Raw genomic sequence first — 25,287 nt, forward strand, 5'->3', positions numbered from 1 at the left:
TCCAGTTGAGCGATTCCATGTAGTCCTTTATCAAACGATCTCACCATTTTCTCCTCTACACTGATCGCCGCATCTTGCTTGGGTACAGATTGCTGCTTGTTCATAGCATAGTCATCCAAGCATTCTGTGGGTAGAATCAACTGCTATTCATTGCAGATCATAGATATGTAAATAAGATGTGATTGTGCTATTGGTGTCGAGACTACTTTCTGCTCATCGTTATGTAACTGCTATTGTTGTCGGCCACTAGCTATCTGATGCCTGGTGAGGTTTAAACAAAAGAAAGAATTTGCATTCATCTAGCGCCTTTCACAACCTCACGACGCCCCAAAGCGCTTTACAGCCAATGAAGTACTTTTGGAGTGCAGTCAGTGTTGTAATGTGGGAAACACGGCAGCCAATTTACGCACAGCAAGCTCCCACAAACAGCGACATGATAATGACCAGTTAAACTGTTCTTGGTGATGTTGATTGAGGGATAAATATTGGCCCAGTACACTGTGGGAGAACTCCCCTGCTCTTCTTCGAAATAATGGCCGTGGGATCTTTTACGTCCACCTGAGAGAGCAGACGGGGCCTCGGTTTAACGTCTCATCTGAAAGACGGCACCTCCGATTGTGCAGTTCTCTGTCTGTCTCTGTCTATCTGTCTCTCTGTCCTGGGTCAAAATCCTGGAACTCCCTCCCTGACAGCACTGTGTGGGAGCACCTTCACCACACGGGACTGCAGCGGTTCAAGAAGGCGGCTCACCACCACCTTCTCGAGGGGCAGTTAGGGATGGACGCCCACCTCTCGGGAACAAGTGTTTTTAAAATCTTATCTTTTTCTTTTTCTCTTCTTTCATCCACGAAAAGGGTTGGGATGGCACTGTGCGGAGAACCTACCTGGAATGTAGCAGTCCCCTCGGTGATCGTCGCGCAGCTCGCCCCAGTTGCGGCCTCCACTATTGGCGTGTCGTTTCTTGAGCAGGAATGATCGAGGCATGGTGGCTGAGTGGGAAGCAGCCGATTCTCAAGCGGAGAGTGGCAGGCACTGACTAACGTGAGCCCCTGACACCGGCTAAACTCTCTCCACCTCCCAAACAGTTGGCAATTCTCTCCCCAATTGTAACCTGCCATGCAGATTCCCACTGTACTTAAGTACACAGGGAACGTAATTTACCTAATGCTTCTCGCCGAGCCAATGTGGACAGCAAGTGCTTTGGATAAAACATATTTACATTTCCTCAGACAGTTTCAAAAGCTTTTCCGTTTGTATACCTACCCATCATGTAAAGATTTTGCAAATCAGTTCAGTTCCCTATCTCCCCATCCTCTCTATGCAAATAGTGTCAGCTGTGGCTCAGTGGGCAGCACTCTCGCCTCTGAGTCAGAAGGTTGTGGGTTCAAGTCCCACTCCAGGGACCCGAGCACGATAAATCTAGGCTGACCCCCCCCCCCCAGTGCAGTGCTGAGGGAGCGCCGCACTGTCGGAGGGGCAGTGCTGAGGGAGTGCCGCACTGTCGGAGGGGCAGTGCTGAGGGAGTGCCGCACTGTCGGAGGGGCAGTGCTGAGGGAGCGCCGCACTGTCGGAGGGGCAGTGCTGAGGGAGCGCCGCACTGTCGGAGGGGCAGTGCTGAGGGAGCGCCGCACTGTCGGAGGGGCAGTGCTGAGGGAGCGCCGCGCTGTCGGAGGGGCAGTACTGAGGGAGCGCCGCACTGTCGGAGGGGCGGTGCTGAGGGAGCGCCGCACTGTCGGAGGGGCAGTACTGAGGGAGCGCCGCACTGTCGGAGGGGCGGTGCTGAGGGAGCGCCGCACTGTCGGAGGGGCAGTACTGAGGGAGCGCCGCACTGTCGGAGGGGCAGTACTGAGGGAGCGCCGCACTGTCGGAGGGGCGGTGCTGAGGGAGCGCCGCACTGTCGGAGGGGCGGTGCTGAGGGAGCGCCGCACTGTCGGAGGGGCAGTACTGAGGGAGCGCCGCACTGTCGGAGGGGCAGTGCTGAGGGAGCACCGCACTGTCGGACGGGCAGTACTGAGGGAGTGTCGCACTGTCGGAGGTGCCGTCTTTCGGATGAGACGTTAAACCGAGGCCCCGTCTGCTCTTTCAGGTGGACGTAAAAGATCCCATAACGCTATTTCGAAGAAGAGCAGGGGGAGTTCTCCCAGGTGTCCTGCACAATATTTATCCCTCAATCAACACAACAAAGCAGATGATCTGGTCATTATCACATTGCTGTTTGTGGGAGCTTGCTGTGTGCAAATTGGCTGCCTACATTACAACAGTAGTATTAGACAGTATAGTCTTAGGCGGTCCCTTGAAGCGAGGATGACTTGCTTCCACACCAAAAAAGGGATGAGTTCACAGGTGTTTCAATGAGAAGCCTGACATTCTAGGGTCCCGAACTACATATTGAATGGTGGAAGATTTTTTTAACGTGGGGTGACTGTTGCACACCACCCACCACACGGGCTTGACAGAGCGAGGTCTTGGTCCAGTGGCAAGGGTTAACCAGGACGACGAGACCAGCTCTGCTGCACGGGCCTAGTGCGCACACATGCTCCTACTATCCTTCGATCGCAGTGTGGGCTGGCCCCTGCTGTCCCTGGGCCCTCGCCTCTCCTGGGCCCAGAACCCTCACTTCCCCTGGGCCCCGATCTCTCACCGCTCCTCCGTCCCGATCAAAAATGGAGCAGTCAGTAACGGGACATCAATTAGTCTTATCTTGGAGACGTCAAATATCAACACACTGTTATTTGACCAGTGACTACACTCCAAAAGTACTTCATTGGCTGTAAAGCGCTTTGAGACATCCGGTGGTCATGAAAGGCGCTACATAAAATGCAAGTCTTTCTTTCAAGTGCATATCCAAGTACCTTTTAAATGCGATGAGGGTTTCTGCCTCCACCACCCTTTCAGGCCGTGAGTTCCAGACCCCCACCATTCTGGATGAAACAAGTTCTCCTCGACTCCCCCTCTAATCCTTCTACCAATTACTTTAAATTGATGCCTCCTGGTTATTGACTGTAAAAGCACTTTGGGACATCCAGAGGTCATAAATGGAGCGATATAAAGGCAAGTTCTTTGATTTCTTTCTTGCTTCTATATAAGCGCCTGGTCATGTCCCCCAGCGATTTACAGCCAATGGATAACTTTCTGAAGTGCAGTTACTGTCATGCGAGCAAATGCAAGCTTCCACAGACAAAACTTTGAACGGGCCGTGTCGCCCTATAATCAGGGATGCTCACGAGGGCAGAATTAGAGGAGCGCAGACATCTCGGGGGGGGGGAGGGGGTGTTGTAGGGCTGGAGGAGGTTACAGAGATAGGGAGGGGTGAGGCCATGGAGGGATGAGAATTTTGAAATCGAAGTATTGCTTGGCCGGAAGCCCGTTGCATGCGGTCAGAGTATTGGGGAGTTCGGGGGGTGGCTGGTTGTGGGGTAGGAGATTGGGCAAATCCGGGAATTCTAATCACCCAACCATCGGTGGCCGTGCCTTCTGTCGTCTGGGCCCCAAGCTCTGAAACTCCCTGCCTATACCTCTCCGCCTCTCTCTCCTCCTTCAAGACGCTCCTTAAAACCGACCTCTTTGACCAAGCTTTTGGTCACCTGCGCTAATTTCTACTTATGCGGCTCGGAGTTAAATTTTTTTATCTCATAACACTCCTGTGAAGCACCCTGGGACCTTTCACTACATTAAAGGCGCTATATAAATACACGTTGTTGCATTGTGCAAAAGCCCAAGATCAATTTCCGCTCCGATGTGTCATGTAGACAGTATACTATAAACGGGACATATACCAGTGTTTTGTGGGCACTGCTTCTTGGGCAGTCCCCCGGAGCCGAGGATGACTTGTTTCCACACTAACACGAGTTCTCAGGTGACTGATGAGACCAAGGCGGGACCTACCATCTCTGCCACAGGTGGGGCAGACGGTGGTTGGAGGGACGGGTGGGTGGGGCAGGTTTGCCGCACGCTCCTTCCGCTGCCTGCGCTTGACTTCCACGTGCTCCCGGCGCCCTCCCGGATACTCTTCCTCCGCTTTGAGCGGTCTCGGGCCAGCGACTCCCAAGGGACGGTGGGGATGTTGCATTTTTTTCAAGGAGGCTTTGAGGGATGTCCGTGAAGCGTTTTTCCTGCCCTCCTGGGGCTCGCTTGCCATGACGGAGCTCGGAGTAGAACATTTTTCGGGAGTCTGGTATCGGGCACGCGGACAATGTTTAGTCATGGAAAGATGATTGCAATCACTGATGGAACGAGTAGTGAAGAGAAACCCCAGTTACTGGATCCGGCTGATTTGCATAGTGATTGAGAGGCCCGTGTTATTTTTCCACAATGAAATGAAATGTTTCATGTCAACTTATTGAAAATTATACTTCCATGTTTCATTTCACCAACTAGTACGAATTCAACAGAATGCAAATCAGCCCTTTGAGACCTGAATCTTAACGAACAATTCCATTTAGGGCACTTTCGTCAACAGAGATTGCATACTTTTTCTGAAAACTGCAGATCTTGTCCAGGGCAGGCGGACTGAGCACACACAGGCACAGTCACCTGTGCAAGCACGCACTTGGCTCGCACACCACAAGGGGGCAGCAGTCACTGCAATCCAGCCAGTTGAAGAAGAAAGACCTGCATTTCTGTAGCGCCTTTCACAACCACCAGGCGTCTCAAAGCGCTTTACAGCCAATGAAGTACTTTTCGAGGGTAATGTGGGAAACGCGGCAGCCAATTTGCACACAAGCAGCAATGTGATAATGATCCAGATAATCTGTTTTTTTAGTGATAGTAATTGAGGGATAAATATTGGCCCCAGGACAATTCCCCTGCTCTTCTTCGAAATAGTGGCAGTGGGATCTTTTACATCCATTTGAAAGACCAGTCGGGGCCTCGGTTTAACGTCTCAGCCGAAAGACGGCACCTCCGACAGTGCGGCGCTCCCTCAGCACTGCCCCTCCGACAGTGCAGCACTCCCTCAGCGCTGCCCCTCCGACAGTGCAGCGCTCCCTCAGCACTGCCCCTCCGACAGTGCAGCGCTCCCTCAGCACTGCCCCTCCGACAGTGTGCCGCTCCCTCAGCACCGCCCCTCCGACAGTGCAGCGCTCCCTCAGCACTGCCCCTCCGACAGTGCGGCGCTCCCTCAGCACCGCCCCTCCGACAGTGCAGCGCTCCCTCAGCACTGCCCCTCCGACAGTGTGCCGCTCCCTCAGCACTGCCCCTCCGACAGTGCGGCGCTCCCTCAGCACCGCCCCTCCGACAGTGCGCCGCTCCCTCAGCGCCGCCCCTCCGACAGTGCGGCGCTCCCTCAGCACCACCCCTCCGACAGTGCGGCGCTCCCTCAGTACTGCCCCTCCGACAGTGCGGTGCTCCCTCAGCACTGCCCCTCCGACAGTGTGCCGCTCCCTCAGTACTGCCCCTCCGACAGTGCGGTGCTCCCTCAGCACTGCCCCTCCGACAGTGTGCCGCTCCCTCAGTACTGCCCCTCCGAATGCGGCGCTCCCTCAGTACTGCCCCTCCGACAGTGCGGCGCTCCCTCAGTACTGCCCCTCCGACAGTGCGGTGCTCCCTCAGCACTGCCCCTCCGACAGTGCGGTGCTCCCTCAGCACCGCCCCTCCGACAGTGCGGTGCTCCCTCAGCGCTGCCTCTCCGACAGTGCGGTGCTCCCTCAGCACCGCCCCTCCGACAGTGCGGTGCTCCCTCAGCGCTGCCTCTCCGACAGTGTGCCGCTCCCTCAGCACTGCACTGGGAGTGTCGGTGTAGATTTTTATTTCCTGTTCCAGTCCCTGGAGCGGGACTTGAACCCATGACCTTCTGACCCAAAGGCGAGGGTGCTGCCCACTGAGCTGCAGCTGACACTGCATTATTCTGACTGCAATGGAGCTGAAAAGGAGCGTTTAAGTTACACCAGCTCTCTGACGACCGTTTTAACCCCTTCAGAACTGAGTTCCCAATACGACCCCGAAACATGCTACACTTTGATTTCCCTCAATTCCTATTTGCCTGTTTGCGACGCCTCGATTTCAAAATTCTGATCCTTATGTTCAAATCCCTCCATAGCCTTGCCCCCTCCCTATCTCTATAATCACCTCCCCCCCCTGCCCCTCTCCCAAAATGTCTGCACTCCTCTAATTCTGCCCTCCAGTGATTATAATCGCTCAACTATCGGCGGCTGTTGCCTGGGCCCCAATAGTGAGAATGTGGAACTCGCTGCCACAGGGAGGGGTTGAGACGAATAGTATCGATGCATTTAAGGGGAGGCTGGACAAGTATATGAGGGAGAAGGGAATAGAGGGTTATGCTGATAGATTTAGATGAGGAAAGACGGGAGGGGGCTCGAGTGGAGCATAAACGCCGGCACGGACCGGTTGGGCCGAATGGCCTGTTTCTGAGCTGTAAAATTCTACGAACTCGGAGGCGACCAACCTGCGTGGAGTGGAACCCCAAGAAACCATCACCGAGGTGCCTGACATTGCCTTGCACGCAGGAGGGAATGTCTGATCCTCAAATTGACCTTCAAAACACTGGAATCTCCGAAGGCAAAACGGAATTGAATACAGACACTGTCAGGGGTAACGTGGGGTGGGGGGAAGGGACTAATTCGGGGTGGGGCTTGGAGTGAACCTGCTGTTTCTGCGTGAGCTGCTGTAAATACACAGCCCAGCTTATTTGTTCTAATGGATTTTACACTCCCTTCATATCGCTGTGTTTGCAAACCGCCGTAATTGGTTTCATGAAAATAAATCATCTGTTGACTGCCTCTGACCCCAGCCACGTCTCTCGCTCGCATTTGTTCCAGGGCTGCCGGCAAGCTGGAGGAGAAAAAAAGGTTATATGTAATATTCCGGGCCCCTGCAATTTGCTTCACAAAGGCACCAGCAGCACGCCTGGTTTATTGTGTTTCCGTTCGCTGGCTCGGCTGTTTTTCTTTTTGCATGCTCACTCGCTCACTCGCACCCCTCCCTCTCCTTAGCCAAGCAAATCAAGCTGTGGCACGAACTGTGACGGTGAATGGCACGACACGACCTCCTGTAAACGCCCAGGCCACGACTCCTCCGAGCAGGCAGGCCGTGACCAGGCTTCGACTTTTTGAGGTGCGCTCTTGACCCCCGGTTTGTCTCTTTGGCTGCCACCCTGATAGGGTCGGGGCGGGTGTGGGGGATTAGTGTCAGCCGTGGCTCAGTGGGCAGCACTCTTGCCTCCTGAGTTGCTGCAAGGCCGTGGGTTCGAGTCCCACTCCAGGTACTTCAACACAAAAAAAATCCAGGCTGACGCTCCCAGTGCAGTGCTGAGGGAGTGCCGCACTGTCGGAGGTGCCGTCTTTCGGATGAGACGTTAAACCGAGGCCCTCTCAAGTGGACGTAAAAGATCTCATGGCAGTATTTCTAAGAAGAGCGGAGGGCGTTCTCCCCGGTGTCCTGGGGCCAATATTTATCCCTCGGTCAACATAACAAAAAGACAAATTATCTGGGTCATTATCACATTGCTGTTTGTGGGAGCTTGCTGTGCGCAAATTGGCTGCCGTGTTTCCCACATTACAACAGTGACTACACTCCAAAAGTACTTCACTGGCTGTAAAGTGCTTTGAGATGTCTGGTGGATGTGAAAGGTGCTATATAAATGCAAGTCTTTCACAGACTCCTACAGCACAGGAGGTGGTCATGCTGCCCACCGTGACCAAGCCGGCTCTCTCAAAGAGCTCTTCAGCTAGTCCCACTCGACATTTTTCCCATTCAAGTATTTATCCAATTCCCACCGCACTGTCGGACGGGCAGCGCTGAGGGAGCGCCGCACTGTCGGAGGGGCAATACTGAGGGAGCCCTGCGCTGTCGGAGGGGCAGTACGGAGGGAGTGCAGCACTGTCGGAGGGGCAGTACTGAGGGAGTGCAGCACTGTCGGAGGGGCAGTACTGAGGGAGTGCCGCACTGTCGGAGGGGCAGTACTTAGGGAGTGCAGCACTGTCGGAGGGGCAGTACTGAAGGAACGCCGCACTGTCGGAGGGGCAGTACTGAGGGAGCGCCGCACTGTCGGAGGGGGGCAGTACTGAGGGAGCGCCGCACTGTCGGAGGGGCAGTACTGAGGGAGTGCATCACTGTCAGAGGGGCAGTACTGAGAGAGCGCCACACTGTCGGAGGGACAGTACTGAGGGAGCGCCGCACTGTTGGAGGGGCAGTACTGAGGGAACGCCGCACTGTCGGAGGGACAGTACTGAGGGAGCGCTGCACTGTCGGAGGGACAGTACTGAGGGAGTGCAGCACTGTCAGAGGGGCAGTACTGAGGGAGCGCTGCACTGTCGGAGGGACAGTACTGAGGGAGTGCAGCACTGTCAGAGGGGCAGTACTGAGGGAACGCCGCACTGTCGGAGGGACAGTACTGAGGGAGCGCTGCACTGTCGGAGGGACAGTACTGAGGGAGCGCCGCACTGTCGGAGGGGCAGTACTGAGGGAACGCCGCACTGTCGGAGGGGGGCAGTACTGAGGGAGCCCTGCACTGTCGGAGGGTGCCACCTTTTGGACGAGATGCTAAACCGAGGTCCTCAGGTGGAAGTAAAAAATCCCACGGCCACTATTTCAAAGAGGAACAGGGGAGCTCTCCCCAGGTGTCCTGGGGCCAATATTTATCCCCCGACATCACTAAAAACAGATGATCTCATTTTCCGGCTGAGCTGGTTAACTCGGCACGGACTGGGAATTGGAAGCTATGACCTTGCTGAGCTCGGTGCTGTCTCTTTAAACTGAGGGCCCAGGAAGGGGAGAAGCGGAGAGGTTTTGCATGGAACAGTATTGTGAATGCGAGACCGTGCTGTCAGGTAACCAGCAGTTTGTCGAATGCAGAGTGTGGTGGAGTTTGGGCGACTTGACTGGAGGCAGCTGTGTCAACAACACCGGACCCCATGCAAATTCAGCCTTGTTCAGTCAACGCTCGCTGAAAGACTCAGTTAGCGGAGCTGTGTCCCCTACAACTGCAGACAAAAAAAAAATTAATCTACAGTCGTTTTCCAACCCTCCAGGATTGCCCTGAAGATTTTTTTAAAAATTCATTCATGGGATGTGTTCTTTAAGTTATTAAGGGAATGGTGGGATATGGGGATCGGGTGGGAAAGTGGAGTTGAGGTCGAAGATCAGCCGTGATCTTGCGGAGCAGGCTCGAGGGGCCGAATGGCCGACTCCTGCTCCTGTTCTTTGAGAAACATAGAAAATAGGTGCGGGAGTAGGCTATTCGGCCCTTCGAGCCTAGAAGATGGGCACATACCTGACTGGAAAGTTAGATATAGGCAACTCTCGATTATTCACTCACGGGTGCGACGGGAAACTGTTGTAGCGGAATTAAAAATTCCGTGTGCGTGCGCACCATTGCAGCCGCTGTCTCTCGCGGCCGCCGCTGACATCGGAGTCCTTTCGGCCCGGGAAGGCATGGGGCCGGTGGCTTCGGAGTCCTTTCGGCTCGGGAAGGCAGCGCGCTCCGGAACCCCGGAGCTAGCCAATCTCCTCGTCGAGGCCACCTGCATGCATGCTGGTAATGTCCCTACTTATCTTGTCGCTGTTTGTGGCCGATTGCACAGTATTTATTCATTGAAGTTTTAACTTTATGATGTCAACTCGCTCTGACGGAGAAATCGTTTACCCGGCAGAGCCCAATCCCCGAGGGACCCGGAGAATCGCGAGTTGCCTGTGCTTACTAAAGGCACTTAGCATTGGGACGCCTCTGTGCAGTCTGGGCCGTGAGAAGGTGATGGGCAGATCAGATCAATCCCACAGCGACACTGGTGGTGCAGAATTCTCAATGTCAAGCTGTGGTCCCACTGGCCACTCTTAAACCCTGCACACAGGGCCACAGGACATTGCCGATGTCTTCCAGGGTCCGTGGGAACTCCGTATGGACCCAGGGAGGCTGGAATTTCAGGGCCATTGTCTGGTCATTATCACATTGCTGGGAGCTTGCTGTGCGCAAATTGGCTGCCGCGTTTCCCACAATACAACAGTGACTATACTCCAAACACAGTGCTTTGTTGGCTGTAGAGTGCTTTGGGATGTGCTGAGGTTGCGTAAGGCGCTATAGAAAATGCAAATTCTTTCTTTCTGTACTGCCACAGCAATGGAACTGTGGCGTGCCGTTTCTCAATCAAAGGAGGAAGCCATGGGCTGATCTAATGAAGAAAATAAATACCGAGACAGAAAATCACTAAGACGGAAAAAGTAATTAATCGCCGTTCGATTCCTGGAAAAGAACAATCCTTTATTCTGCAATACCATGCATCATCAGCCCTGGTTTTCATACATAAACAAATTGCATGTGTAGTAGGTATCCAGGTGTCTGATAACTGAGCCCTGAACTTGAGGCGAATGCATTCATTGCTCAGCTCTGGGTCAGCCAGACATTACTGGCAAGTTATTTCTGCCTGTGCATTTCCTGGTTTAAACTGCTGGTTCAATTAGGGTTCGTTGGATCTGGGACAATCCAACCTCGGAGATCTATGATAACAGCAGCTCTGCCTTGACTGAGAGCTCACAAAACTCCTTCCGTTCGGGTCAGTTTGTGACCATATTGGGGAGGGGAGGCATATAAAAGGTCATTTGGAAAAGAGCGATTAACACAAAATCTGTCAGCCGGTCTGTGTATCACAGTCTATCACACGTCAGCCATGTCTCAGTCACCCTCTCTCGCCTCTGAGTCAGAAGGCCGTGGGTACAAGTCCCACTCCAGAGACTTGAGCACATAAATCCAGGCAGACACTCCCAGTGCAGTACTGAGGGAGCGCCGCACTGTCGGAGGGGCAGTACTGAGGGAGCACCGCACTGTCGGAGGGGCAGTACTGAGGGAGCACCGCACTGTCGGAGGGGCAGTACTGAGGGAGTGCCGCACTGTCGGAGGGGCAGTACTGAGGGAGCGCCGCACTGTTGGAGGTCCCGTCTTTCAGATGAGACGTTAAACCGAGGCCCCGTCTGCTCTCTCAGGTGGACGTAAAAGATCCCACGGCCACTATTTCGAAGAAGAGCAGGGGAGTTATCCCCGGTGTCCTGGTTGATTTCCCCAACCCCCCCCCCCCTCCCCCGCCGCCCTCTAAACCTGAAGGTTGAGGCCAATTGTATCACCCAAACTCCTACCTCGCCTGAGATCAGCGAACTCGGCACAATTGGGGACTGAGCCAAGACCCTTTCTGATTTCAGCATCTCAGATACTCATTGGGGAAATGCATTCCTCTATCAGTCGAGCCTGTGCGCGAGCATAAGGCGCGTTGTTCAGCAGGGAAGTTCCGAGTAGCGGGAGGGAATTGCTTACGGCGGGAGCGTGACGGCGGGGTTCCTGCGCTGGGCGTGGATGTACCGCCCCGCGAGCTAAGTCGGGTTTACCGCCCCCAAGTGGAGGTGGACAGGGGGGGGGCGCAAAGCATCGCGAGTTTTCCAGCGCGACGCGTAGCGCTGGCGGGAAGGCAGGCTCCTCCCCTTCCATTAAAGGGGAGGGGCCAAGCTGTCGACTCCGCAGGAGGGAGAAGGGGGCCATCACTGGATCACCGGGTAGCGGAGGACCTTGGCACACAAGCGGAGCGCCGGGCTGCAAGATGGCGGCACGATCAATGGTGACCCTCAGGATTTTGAAGGTGGTGGAGTCGGGATAGGAGTTCCACTGAATGTCAAGGGTCGGGGGTGGTTAGGCTCTCTCTTGGTAGATTAGGATGAGGAAAGGCCATTCAGCCCATCAAATGTACTCCCTCTGGCCTGAGTATGGCCACCGGCGTACCTGGCTATTGGGATGTAGCTCCCCCTGTCTGTGAGCTGGCACCTGGTCTGTACTCTCCATCTCTCCTTCACGGAATGGCTCAGATACAGAGTTCAGCATGTGGGCAATAGCGGGCATAAGCCTTTGTCCCATCACTCCATGGCATCGTGAGACTGGACTTCCAAAGCAACAAAAACAGGCGGTTTATATATAGAATAACAGATACCCGGGAGTGAGTTACAGGCTGGAATCTAATCGGGTTCGGGGGCTTTATATATAGAATAACAGATACTTGGGAGTGAGTTACAGGCTGGAATCTGATCGAGGGGTTCGGGGGGGTTATATATAGAATAACAGATACCCGGGAGTGAGTTACAGGCTGGAATCTAATCGAGGGGTTTGGAGAATTTATATATAGAATAACAGATATCCGGGAGTGAGTTACAGGCTGGAATCTAATCGAGGGGTTTGGAGAATTTATATATCGAATAACAGATACCCAGGAGTGAGTTACAGGCTGGAATCTAATCGAGGTGTTGGGTGGGTTTAGATATAGAATAACGGATACCCGGGAGTGAGTTACAGGCTGGAATCTAATCGAGGGGTTTGGGGGGTTCATATATAGAATAACGGATACCCGGGAGTGAGTTACAGGCTGGAATCTAACCGAGGGGTTCGGGGGGGTTTATATATAGAATAGCAGATACCCGGGAGTGAGTTGCAGGCTGGAATCTAATTGGAGGGTTTAATATATAGAATAGCAGATACCTGGGAGTGAGTTGCAGGCTGGAATCTAATTGGAGGGTTTAATATATAGAATAACGGATACCAGGGAATGAGTTACAGGCTGGAATCTAATCGAGGAGTTCGAGGGGTTTATATATAGAATAATGGATACCCGGGAATGAGTTACAGACTGGAATCTAATCGAGGGGTTCGAGGGGTTTATATATAGAATAATGGATACCCGGGAATGAGTTACAGACTGGAATCTAATCGAGGGGTTCGAGGGGTTTATATATAGAATAATGGATACCCGGGAATGAGTTACAGACTGGAATCTAATCGAGGGGTTCGAGGGGTTTATATATAGAATAATGGATACCCGGGAATGAGTTACAGGCTGGAATCTAATTGGAGGGTTTAATATATAGAATAACAGATACCCGGGAGTGAGTTACAGGCTGGAATCTAATCGAGGCGTTCATATATAGAATAATGGATACCCGGGAATGAGTTACAGACTGGAATCTAATCGAGGGGTTCGAGGGGTTTATATATAGAATAATGGATACCCGGGAATGAGTTACAGGCTGGGATCTAATCGAGGGGTTCGGGGGGTTCATATATAGAATAACAGATACCCGGGAGTGAGTTACAGGCTGGAATCTATTCGAGGGGTTCGGGGGGTTTATATACAGTCTCCGAATACGGGGTCGGCCATTTAGGATTGAGCTGATGAGAAATTTCTTCACTCAGAGGGTGGTGAATCTTTGGAATTCTCTGCCCCAGAGGGCTGTGGAGGCTCAGTCGTTGAGTATATTCAAGACAGAGATCGATAGATTTTTGGACATTAAGGGAATCGAGGGATATGGGGATCGGGCGGGAAAGTGGAGTTGAGGTCGAAGATCAGCCGTGATCTCATTGAATGGCGGAGCAGGCTCGAGGGGCCATAGGGCCTACTCCTGCTCCTAATTCTTATCTTATATAGAATAACAGATACCCGGGAGTGAGTTACAGGCTGGAATCTAATCGAGGGGTTTGGGGGATTTATATATAGAATAACGGATACCCAGGAGTGAGTTAAAGGCTGGAATCTAATCGAGGGGTTCGGGGGGGTTTACATATAGAATAACGGATACCCGGGAGTGAGTTACAGGCTGGAATCTAATCGAATGGTTCGGGGGGTTTATATATAGAATAACGGATACCCGGGAGTGAGTTAAAGGCTGGAATCTAATCGAGGGGTTTGGGGGGGTTATTTATAGAATAACGGATACCTGGGAGTGAGTTACAGACTGGAATCTAATTGAGGGGTTCGGGGGGTTATATATAGAATAACAGATACCCGGGAGTGAGTTACAGGCTGGAATCTAATCAAGGGGTTTGGGGGGTTTATATATAGAATAACGGATACCCTAGTGAGTTACAGGCTGGAATCTAATCGAGGGATTCGGTGGGTTTATATATAGAATAACAGATACCCGGGAGTGAGTTACAGGCTGGAATCTAATCGAGGGGTTCGGTGGGTTTATATATAGAATAATAGATACCCGGGAGTGAGTTCCAGGCTGGAATCTAATCGAGCGGTTCGGTGGGGTTTACATATAGAATAACGGATACCCGAGAGTGAGTTACAGGCTGGAATCTAATCGAATGGTTCGGGGGTTTATATATAGAATAACGGATATCTGGGAGTGAGTTACAGGCTGGAATCTAATCGAGGGGTTCGGTGGAGTTTACATATAGAATAACGGATACCTGAGAGTGAGTTACAGGCTGGAATCTAATCGAGGTATTCAGGGGGTTTATATATAGAATAGCGGATACCTAGGCGTGAGATACACACTCAAATTTTATCAAAGATTGGAATAGTTTATAGAATCAAATAAGAAATGCTGGTGAGAAAAAGGGCCGTCAGCCTCTGTGTATTTTCCAACATTCGCTGTTTTAATCTCTTGTTTATTGATACAGAATAATGGATAGGAGGATTGATTACAAAGAAGTAATCTAATTGAGGTACACAGTTGCCGTCACAGGTTTGAAGATCAAAGCCAGAGCTGTTTATGATTGTCACTGAAGCAGTGTGATTAGATTACAGCACACCCCCGTACCGGTTACACATTAACAGGTCATGACGCCAGGCGTGTGGGCATTGATCACAGAATAGGCAGCGGCTGGTGAGAACAAAGTTGTGGGTCTGGAGTGCGGTGTTGCGGGACCGCTCTATGGATGCTGAGGGCAATTGCGGATAAGAATCACTTAGTTCCGGAGACTGCCCTGTCTCGGACATGCTAACTCAGTATGAACAACATGCAATCTTTATCGAACTGGAACGCCTCCTGACGAGTTGAAATTTGCTTTTGTAAGGAGCAAGGTGGCGGGACAGTAGGTATACAACAACAACTTGTATTTATATAGAGCCTTGAACGTAGTGAAACGTCCCAGGGCGCTTCACAGGAGTAGTATGCGATAAAAATTTGACACTGAGCTGCATAAGTAGAAATAAGCACAGGTGACCAAAAGCTGGGTCAAAGAGGTAGGTTTTAAGGAGTGTCTTGAAGGAGGAAAGAGGTAGAGAGGTTTAGGGAGGGAGTTCCAGAGCTTGGGGCCCAGGTAGCTGAAGGCATGGCCACCGATTGTGGAGCGATTATAATCAGGGATACTCAAGAGGGCAGAATTTGAGGAGCGCAGACATCTCGGGGGGGGGGGGGTGTGTTGTGGGGCTGGAGGGGATTACAGAGATAGGGAGGGGGCGAGGGCCATGGAGGGATTTGAAAACAAGGATGAGAATTTTGAAATTGAGGCGTTGCTGAACCGGGAGCCAATGTAGGTCAGCGAGCACAGGGGGTGATGGGTGAGCGGGACTCGGTGTGAGTTAGGACACGGGTCAGCGAGCACAGGGGGTGATGGGTGAGCGGGACTCAGTGCGAGTTAGGACACGGGTCAGCGAGCACAGGGGGTGATGGGCGAGCGGGACTCGGTGCGAGTTAGGACACGGGTCAGCGAGCACAGGGGGCAATGGGTGAGCGGGACTCGGTGTGAGTTAGGACACGGGTCAGCGAGCACAGGGGGTGATGGGTGAGCGGGACTCGGTGCGAGTTAGGACACGGGGTCAGCGAGCACAGGGGGTGATGGGTGAGCGGGACTCGGTGCGAGTTAGGACACGGGGTCAGCGAGCACAGAGGGTGATGGGTGAGCGGGACTCAGTGCGAGTTAGGACACGGGGTCAGCGAGCACAGGGGGTGATGGGTGAGCGGGACTCGGTGCGAGTTAGGACACGGGGCAGCGAGCACAGGGGGCGATGGGTGAGTGGGACTCGGTGTGAGTTAAGACACGGGTGCAGCCCAAGTTTTGGATCACCTCAGGTTTACGTAGGGTAGAATATGGAAGGCCGGCCAGGAGTGCGTTGGAATAGTCAAGTCTGGAGGTATCGAAGGCAGGGATGAGGGCTTCAGCAACAGATGAGCAGATGAGTGTAATGCAGGATCTGAGCTGGATTTCCCTGAGGAGGGAGAATTTCTCCTGGGGTGCAGGCGGGGTTTAGGCAGAGCCCACGATGGAGCAGATTTAGCTGTGGTCGTTTTCTTGGGGAGCTGGTGAACTTGGTCACTGCCTCTGACCCTTGGCCAGCTCGCCCAGGACAGCAGTGGGCACACAGCAGTCTGGATCTCCCCGGGGGCAGATGGTCAGCTGTGGCTCAGTGGGCAGCACACTCGCCGTCAGAAGGCCGTGGGTTTGAGTCCCACTCCAGGGACTTGAGCACAAAAATCCAGGCTGACACTCCCAGTGCAGTGCTGAGGGAGTGCCGCACTGTCGGAGGGGCAGTACTGACGGAGCGCCGCACTGTCGGAGGGACGGTATTGAGGGAGCGCCGCACTGTCGGAGGGGCAGTGCTGAGGGAGCGCCGCACTGTCGGAGGGACGGTACTGAGGGAGCGCCGCACTGTCGGAGGGGCAGTACTGAGGGAGTGCCGCACTGTCGGAGGGGCAGTACTGAGGGAGCGCCGCACTGTCGGAGGGGCAGTACTGAGGGAGCGCCGCACTGTCGGAGGGGCAGTACTGAGGGAGCGCCGCACTGTCAGAGGGGCAGTACTGAGGGAGTGCCGCACTGTCGGAGGTGCCGTCTCTCGGATGAAACGTTGACCGAGATCCTGTCTGCTCTCTCAGGTCAAGCAGAAAAGATCCCACGGCAAGTAGAGAGAAAGAAAGACTTGGATTTATATAGCGCCTTTCACGACCACCGGACGTCTCAAAGCGCTTTACAGCCAGTGAAGTATTTTTTGGAGTGTAGTCACTGTTGTAATGTAGGAAATGCAGCAGCCAATTTGTGCACAGCAAGCTCCCACAAACAGAAATGTGGTAATGACCAGATAATCTGTTTTTTTAGTGATGGAGGGTAGCTAATGTAACACCACTTTTTAAAAAAGGAGGGAGAGAGAAAACGGGTAATTATAGACCGGTTAGCCTGACATCGGTAGTGGGGAAAATGTTGGAATCAATTATTAAAGATGAAATAGCAGCGCATTTGGAAAGCAGAGACAGGATTGGTCCAAGTCAGCATGGATTTATGAAAGGGAAATTATGCTTGACAAATCTATAGAATTTTTTGAGGATATAACTAGTAGCGTGGACAAGGGAGAACCAGTGGATGTGGTGTATTTGGACTTTCAAAAGGCTTGTGAAAATGTCCCACAGAAGAGATTGGTGTGCAAAATTAAAGCACGTGGTATTGGGGGTAATGTATTGACGTGGACAGAGAACTGGTTGGCAGACAGGAAGCAGAGAGTCGGGATAAAGGAGTCCTTTTCAGAAAGGCAGGCAGTGACTAGTGGGGTGCCACAGGGCTCAGTGCTGGGACCTCAGCTATTTACAATATACATCAATGATTTAGATGAAGGAATTGAGTGTAATATCTCCAAGTTTGCAGATGACACTAAGCTGGGTGGCAGTGTGAGCTGTGAGGATGATGCTAAGAGGCTGCAGGGTGACTTGGACAGGTTAGTGAGTGGGCAAATGCATGGCAGATGCAGTATAATGTGGATAAATGTGAGGTTATCCACTTTGGTGGCAAAAACCTGAAGGCAGAATATTATCTCAATAGTGACAAATTAGGAAAAGGGGAGGTGCAACGAGACCTGGGTGTCAAGGTACATCAGTCATTGAAAGTTGGCATGCAGGTACAGCAGGCGGTGAAGAAGGCAAACGGCATGTTGGCCTTCATAGCTAGGGGACTTGAGTATAGGAGCAGGGAGGTCTTACTGCCGTTGTACAGGGCCTTGGTGAGGCCTCACCTGGAATATTGTGTTCAGTTTTGGTCTCCGAATCTGAGGAAGCACGTTCTTGCTATTGAGGGAGTTCAGCGAGGGTTCACCAGACTGATTCCCGGGATGGCAGGACTGACATATGAGAAGAGACTGGATAGAATGGGCCTGCATTCACTGGAGTTTAGAAGAATGAGAGGGGATCTCATAGAAACATATAAAATACTGACGGGACTGGACAGGTAAGATGCAGAAGATGTTGGGGAAGTCCAGAACTAGGGGTCACAGTCTAAGGATAAGGGGTAAGCCATTTAGGACCGAGATGAGGAGAAACTTCTTCACTCAGAGAGTTGTTAACCTGTGGAATTCCCTACCGCAGAGAGTTGTTGATGCCAGTTTGTTAGATATATTCAAGAGGGAGTTAGATACGGCCCTTATGGCTAAAGGGATCAAGGGGTATGGAGAGAAAGCAGGAAAGGGGTACTAAGGTGAATGATCAGCCATGATCTTATTGAATGGTGGTGCAGGCTCGAAGGGCTGAATGGCCTACTCCTGCACCTATTTTCTATGTTTCTATGTTTCAACATCTCCATCGACACCTGGGAGTCCCTGGCCAAAGACCGTCTCAAGTGAAGGAAGTGCATCCGGGAGGGCACTGAGCACCTCGAGTCTCGTCGCCGAGAGCGTGCAGAAACCAAGCGCAGGCAGCGGAAGGAGCGTGCGGCAAACCAGTCCCACCCTCCCCTTCCCTCAACGACTATCTGTCCCACCTGTGACAGGGACTGTGGCTCTTGTATTGGACTGTTCAACCACCTAAGGACGCAGTTTCCGAGTGGAAACAAGTCTTCTAAGATTCTAAGGGTCTGCCTATGATGATGAATGTATTGGGACTGTTTTGGTTTTTTTTTTTCCCCCTCCCGGGGGAAGCCTCTCTCGGGGCACTCCGAGGCTGGCTCGTTAGCTCGGGATTTTATTTGCTCAGCCGGCCTAGCGCCCTCAGAGAGATGAGCAACGCCTCCCTTAGCGTTCCGCCCCACACTCAGGGCTCAAACCATTTCCCGGCGCAGAATTCCGCGGCCCCGCCTGGATTAACGCTGTGACAGAGGCGCGACCAAATTTCACCCCCTCGGAATGTGAGTTTCATTCTTCTAAAACCTCTCTGTCTTTCAGGCGAAATAGAAGCCACTGACTCTTGCCGCTGAAGATTTGAAGGCGGCGGATTGCGCAAACATCAGGGAGGGCCAAAGACAGAGCAGACGGACTGAGAGATACCATGAACTAAGACGGATGACGGAGGCAGTGGAAGAGTCGCCGATTTCTCATCCCGCCATGAACGTGTTTGATGCCGACGGCGCGGCTAACCTGTCTCACCACAATTGCACCAGCGTGTTCCTCCGCGTCCGGGTCGGGTATTTTATCACGGAGCTGCTGACGGCATTCTTCGCCATTCTCGGGAACCTCTTCATCTGCTTCGTTGTGGTGAGGAACCGCAAGCTGCGGACGGCAACCAACTACTTCCTGGTGTCGCTGGCCGTGGCGGACATCTTGGTGGGGGCGGTGGCCATCCCGTGCGCCCTGCTCTCGGACTTGGGCCTCCCCCTGTGCCGCTACAACCTCTGCGTGCTGATGCTGTGCACCTTGCTCGTCCTGACCCAGGCCTCCATCTTCGGGCTGTTCGCCATCGCCGTCGAGCGCTACGTCGCCATCCTGGCCCCCTTCCGCTACCAGGCCCTGGCGACGCCCAGGAACGCCGGCCTGACCATCGTCGCCTCCTGGGCGCTGGCGGTGCTCATCGGGCTGGTGCCCCTGATGGGCTGGCGCAAAGAGAGCGTGGCCGATGAGCGGTGCCTCTTCGGCAACGTGATCGACGCGGCCTACATGGTCTACTTCAACTTTATCTGCTGCATGCTGCTGCCGCTGCTCGCCATGTTTGTCATCTACGGCAAGATCTTCCTGGAGGTCAAGAAGCAGATCCGGCGGATCGCCGAGCGGCACGTGAACATCAGCGCCGAGGCCCGGCGCCGGAAGGTTTTCCGCAAGGAGGTGCGGACGGCCTCCTCGCTCTTCATCGTGCTCTTCTGTTTCACCCTCAGCTGGATCCCCCTGCACGCCCTCAACTGCGTCCAGCTCTACTGCCCCGACTGCCGCGTCCCGGCCTCGCTGTCGCTGGCCACCGTCATCCTGTCCCACGTCAACTCGGTGGTCAACCCCATTGTCTACGTCTTCAGGATCAAGAGCTTCTGGGTGGCCTTTGAAGACATGCTCTGGTGCAAACCCGTAACCCGCAGTCTCTGGAACGTACTGCAGTTCGGATCTCATGGGGATGCTTCGGAGTGAGCCGCTCGGGAACGGGGAGCGAGGCATTGCCCGGGAATGTAGAAGTGACGGAAAGATCCTGGGGGGGGGGGTGGGTTGAGGGGGCTGAAATTGCCCACCGCTGGAAACGAGGCACCTGCACCCCAGTTTCCGGTGGGTTTTTTTTTAACCACCGCGGTGGCCTCTCAAGCGAAATTCCGCTTTTTGGCCTTTTGGTTTTTTTCCGGCGGACATATAACGGGGACGGGAGTGGGGCGGTGGGGGGGAGTGGCCACCGCTGTCAGTCATCAGCGTAGCGCTAATGACATCATCACGGCGTCGCGTCACCACGACTCGCCCCCTCCACTTAAAGGGCGCGATTTTTAACGTTCGGCGCACTGGGCCACCGGGGAGGGGTTCGGCCGGGCCAGCGGCCTGGCACCCAAGAGGGGTGATTTCCCGGTGGTAATAGGCCTTAAGGGAAGGGGCAATTTTGGAGCCCCTGCGTTTACTCAGATTGCTGGGCTAAATCCAACCCTTATCGATAATTCCAATTTACCAGACCGCCATGACTCGCTCTTTCCTTTTCACGCTTGCTGTTTTGTCAATTGTACTTTTATTTACTGTATATTTCTGATTATACAACCGTGTATTCACCAAAGCCTGAGTCACAAATAGCGGATGCTCAGTAACATTATAAAGAAATGTTTCTTACACCTTAGTGGCTTGTGCATCTTATCACCAAATCACACAGATACGCGGGGAAGGTTTTGGAGTGGGGAGCAAGTATATTGCTAAGGGTGATGCTTGTTAATAAATTGCCCTTGAGCCTGTTGCTATTATTAGATCACAATCTTCGGCGAGTTACCTTTCTGTCCTTCATCAGTAGCCGGCGGTTCCAAGTGTGGGCAGAATTTTCCTGCAATTCTTCAGTGACCTGGAGAGACAGGAGAAGCTGGCATTGTTCTCCTTGAGAGCAGGGGTGGTTAAAGGGAGATTTGATCGAGGTGTTCAAAATCACGATGGGTTTTGATCGAGTGAATCCGGAGAAACTGTTCCCAGTGGCGGGACGGTCGGTAACCAGGGGGACACAGATTGAAGGTGATGGGCAAAAGAACCAGAGGAGAGATGAGGAGACAGGTTTTCTTTACGCAGCGAGTTGTTGTGATCGGGGAACGCGCTGCCTGAAAGGGCGGTGGGAGCAGATTCAATCGTGACTTTCAAACGGGGAATTGGATAAATACTTGAAGGGGATACCTTTACAGGGCTTCTGGGGAAAGAGGGGGTGGAGTTGGGACTAATTGGATCGCCCTGTCACAGAGCCGGCACAGGTACGATAGGCCGAATGGCCTCCTTCTGCGCTGTATCATTCTAGGAAGGAAATAAAGAAAGTCTTGCATTTATAGAAAATAGGAGCAGTAGTAGGCCATTCGGCCCCTCGAGCCTGCACCGCCATTCAATATGATCATGGCTGATCCTCCATCTCAACACCATATTCCCACTTTTCCCCCATACCCCTTGATGCCCTTTGTGTCTAGAAATCTATCTATCTCCCTCTTAAATATATTCAGTGACTTGGCCTTCACAGCCTTCTGTGGTAGAGAATTCCACAGGTTCACCACCCTCTGAGTGAAAACATTTCTCCTCATCTCGGTCCTAAATTTCCTACCCCGTATCCTGAGACTGTGACCCCTTGTTCTAGACTTCCCAGCCCCGGGGAAACATCCTCCCCACATCCAGTCTATCCAACCCTGTCAGAATTTTATACGTTTCAATGAGATCCCCTCTCATTCTTCTAAACTCTGGTGAATACAGGCCCAGTCGACCCAATCTCTCCTCATACGACAGTCCCGACATCCCAGGAATCAGTCTGGTGAAGCTTCGCTGCACTTCCTCTGTGCCAAGTATATCATTCCTTAGGTAAGGAGACCAAAACTGCACACAATACTCCAGGTGCGGTCTCACCAAGGCCCTGTATAACTAATAAGACATCCTTGCTCCTGTATATAGCGCCTGTCCCGACCACCAGACCTCTCAAAGCGCTTTGCAGCCAATGAATTACTCTTGGAATATAGTCACTGTTGTATTGTGGGAAATATGGCAGCCAATTTGCGCACAGCAAGCTCCCACAAACAGCAATGTGACAATGACCAGATAAACTGTTTTTGTTATGTTGATTGAGGGATAAATATTGGCCCAGGACACTGGGGATAACTCCCCTGCTCTCTTTCGAAATAGCACCATGGGATCTTTTACGTCCACCTGAGATAGCAGACGGGGCCTTGGTTTAACGTGTCATCCGAAAGATGGCACCTCCGACAGTGCTGCAGTCCCTCAGCACTGCCCCTCTGACAGTGTGGCGCTCCCTCAGCACTGCCCCTCTGACAGTGCAGCCCTCCCTCAGCACTGCCCCTCTGACAGTGCAGCGCTCCCTCAGCACTGCACTGGGAGTGTCAGCCTGGATTTTTGTGCTCAAGACCCTGGAGCGGGACTTGAACCCACGACCTCCTGACTCCGAGGCGAGGGTGCTGCCCACTGAGCCACGGCTGACACTATTTGCATAAAGAATGTGATAATGACCAGGCAAACTGTTTTTGTTATGTTGATTGAGGGATAAATATTGGCCTCAGTACACCGGGGGAGAACTTCGAAGTCGTGCCGTGGGATCTTTTACCTCAGCACTGCACTGCAGTGTCAGCCTGGATTTTTGTGCTCAAGCCCCTGGAGTGGGAGGTTCTCGAATCTTTGTTGCTGTATCTCTTAACCAATGGACAATCACCGTGAACCAGGAAGGGAAACATTTAAACAAGTGGGAAAGAGGGATTGGAATGAGTGGCCAGGAGTAAAACCATTTTAAAAAGCAAAATCATCGTAATCATAGGCGATCCCTCGAAGCGAGGATGACTTACTTCCACGCCAAAAAGGGATGAGTTCACAGGTGTTTCAATGAAGGACCTAATATTCCAGATCCCGAACTACATCCTGAAGGGTGGAAGATGCCTGTGGGTGGATTCTTTTAACGTGGGGTGGCCGTTGCACACCAGCCACCACACGGGGCTTGACAGAGCGAGGTCTTGGTCCAGTGGCAAGGGTTAACCAGGACGACTGGTGACCAGCTCTGCTGCACGGACCCAGTGCGCACACATATCGCACAGTGTGGGCTGGGCCCGTGCTGCCCCTGGGCCCTCGCCTCCACTGGGCCCCGATCACGTCCCTCCACGATCTCTCGCCACTCCGTCGCCCCGACCTCGCCGCTCCTGCTGTGCCTGCCCGCGCTCCAATCACCGACCTGGACCTTGATGGACGTCACTCTTCGCTGCCGACGCCCTCCTGCGCCAGCTCGCAGGTCGGGGCCATAAAAGGAGGGGCGAGTGGTCTGGGGAGCAGCATGGAGGCCAGAAATAAAACTCTTTTAAATAGCAAAATAAGGGAGGAAATAAAAGAAAAAAGGGGACAACTTACTCCCATCATCCATTTCCTGAGGAGCGTCGGAGGCAAACAGCACAGTGTTGCATAGAACGTATGGCACAGAAACAGGCCATTGGGTCCAACCGGTCCGTGCCGGTGTTTATGCTCCACAGAGCCTCCTCCCACCCCTTTTCATCTCACTCCATCAGCGTAACCTTCTGTTCCTTTCTCCCTCATTTGCTTATCCAGCTTCCCCTTAAATGCATCTGTGCTTATTGGTGTCAGCCACTCCCTGTGACATCCTTTGGGTAAAGACGTCGCTCCGGAATTTCCTGTTGGCTTAATTCTGCTCGTTCGCGGGGATGTGGGCATCGCCGGCGAGGCCGGCATTTATTGCCCATGCCCAGTTGCCCCTTGAGGAGGGGGTGGTGAGCCGCCGCCTTGAACCGCTGTCCTTTTGTCGCGGCTTGGTACAACTGAGTGTCCATTTCAGAGGGCAGCTAAGAGCCAACCACGTTGCTGTGGGTCTGGAACATGGTGGGCGGAGGGGCGGCGAATGAGGGTACGGGGCCCAGAAGGGCCGAGGGCCCAGGGGCAGCATGGGCCCAGCCCACACTGTGCGATATGTGTGCGCGCACTAGGTCCGTGCAGCAAAGCAGGTCTCCAGTCGTCCTGGTTAACCCTTGCCACCGGACCAAGACCTCGCTCTGTCAAGCCCCATGTGGTGGCTGGTGTGCAACGGTCACCCCACGTTAAAAAAATCCACACACAGGCATCTTCCACCCCCTCAACTGGAGTTCAGGACTGGAACATCGGGTCCTTCATTGAACTCATGTGGAAGCAAGTCATCCTCGTTCGAGGAGCCGCCTCTGATGATGGGGGAGTCTGGAGTCGCATATCGGCCAGACCGGGTAAGGGTGGCAGATTTCCTTCCCTAAAGGACGTTAGTGACCCCGATGGGTTTTTATGACAAACCGGTAGTTTCATGGTCACCATTTATTAGTGACGGTCTTATATTGATGGCCCCGAGTTCTGGTCTCTCCCCTCGCCCCCCACAACTGGAAACATCTTCTCTACATCTACCCAGTGAATCCTTTCCTAATCTTAAAGATCTCTGTCAGGTCTCTCCTAAAGGTTGGATCCCAACCCGTTCAATCTTTCCTGGAGACCAGGAGGGCGTTGTGGCCTATCACTGACTCACGGGCCCCGATTCTAACTCTCCACCCTCCCCCACCAGCCTGGCGTGAACCGGGGCGGGGAATAGGTTAAAATCAGGCCAGTCGCTTATCCCCCCCCCGCCTCTGATCCCGCCACCTTCCCGCCCTGTCAGGCAGGTGTTTGCGCCGATGGCATCGGTTGATGTGATTAGTCTGATTGAGGAGGAGCACAGACGGTTTATCCATCACGTCAGTCCTGTCGGAGGAGGGTGGAGGGGGAGGGGGGGGCATGGGGCAGAGAAGGGCAGAGTGGGGGTCGTGGCCCAACAGCAATGTTCAACGAATATAATTCGTAGGTTCCTCATGGGTCAAGAGGAGCGGGAGTGTGTAATGTATTTGCTTCATGGGTTCTTTGCTTAAGAATTCATAGCAGCACATCGCTATTAAGAACTAGTTGGTTAGCAAAGGTTTAACAATCACACGACACATTACCGGTTCATCCACCAGGCTCACAACCACCTGCCCCATCGCGGATCCCCCGAACCCAACTGGCTGGGGTTTTATTGAGTCTTGTGAACATCACGTGACTGGCTAAGCCCCTCCCAACTCAACAGCCCTACAACTCTTTTGGAATAAAACATAATTCACATTAAATCAAGTGCCCCCTAATCTGGGGAACACTCCAGCCACTTTTCAACTGTCCTTTTTTTGGTTTCTTTTTTTGTGTTTTTAAAAAAAAAAATTTGGGT

General features: G+C 53.1%; 1 pseudogene; it reads left to right on the forward strand.

Moving 5' to 3' along the window:
• LOC139239072 (adenosine receptor A1 pseudogene) overlaps positions 1 to 20,072 on the forward strand; it is a 30,089-nt pseudogene extending 10,017 nt beyond the window's left edge.
• The last annotated feature ends 5,215 nt before the right edge of the window (positions 20,073 to 25,287 follow it).

The sequence above is a fragment of the Pristiophorus japonicus genome, chromosome 26 (assembly GCF_044704955.1).
Source record: "Pristiophorus japonicus isolate sPriJap1 chromosome 26, sPriJap1.hap1, whole genome shotgun sequence".
In the NCBI taxonomy this organism is placed as follows: domain Eukaryota; kingdom Metazoa; phylum Chordata; class Chondrichthyes; family Pristiophoridae; genus Pristiophorus; species Pristiophorus japonicus.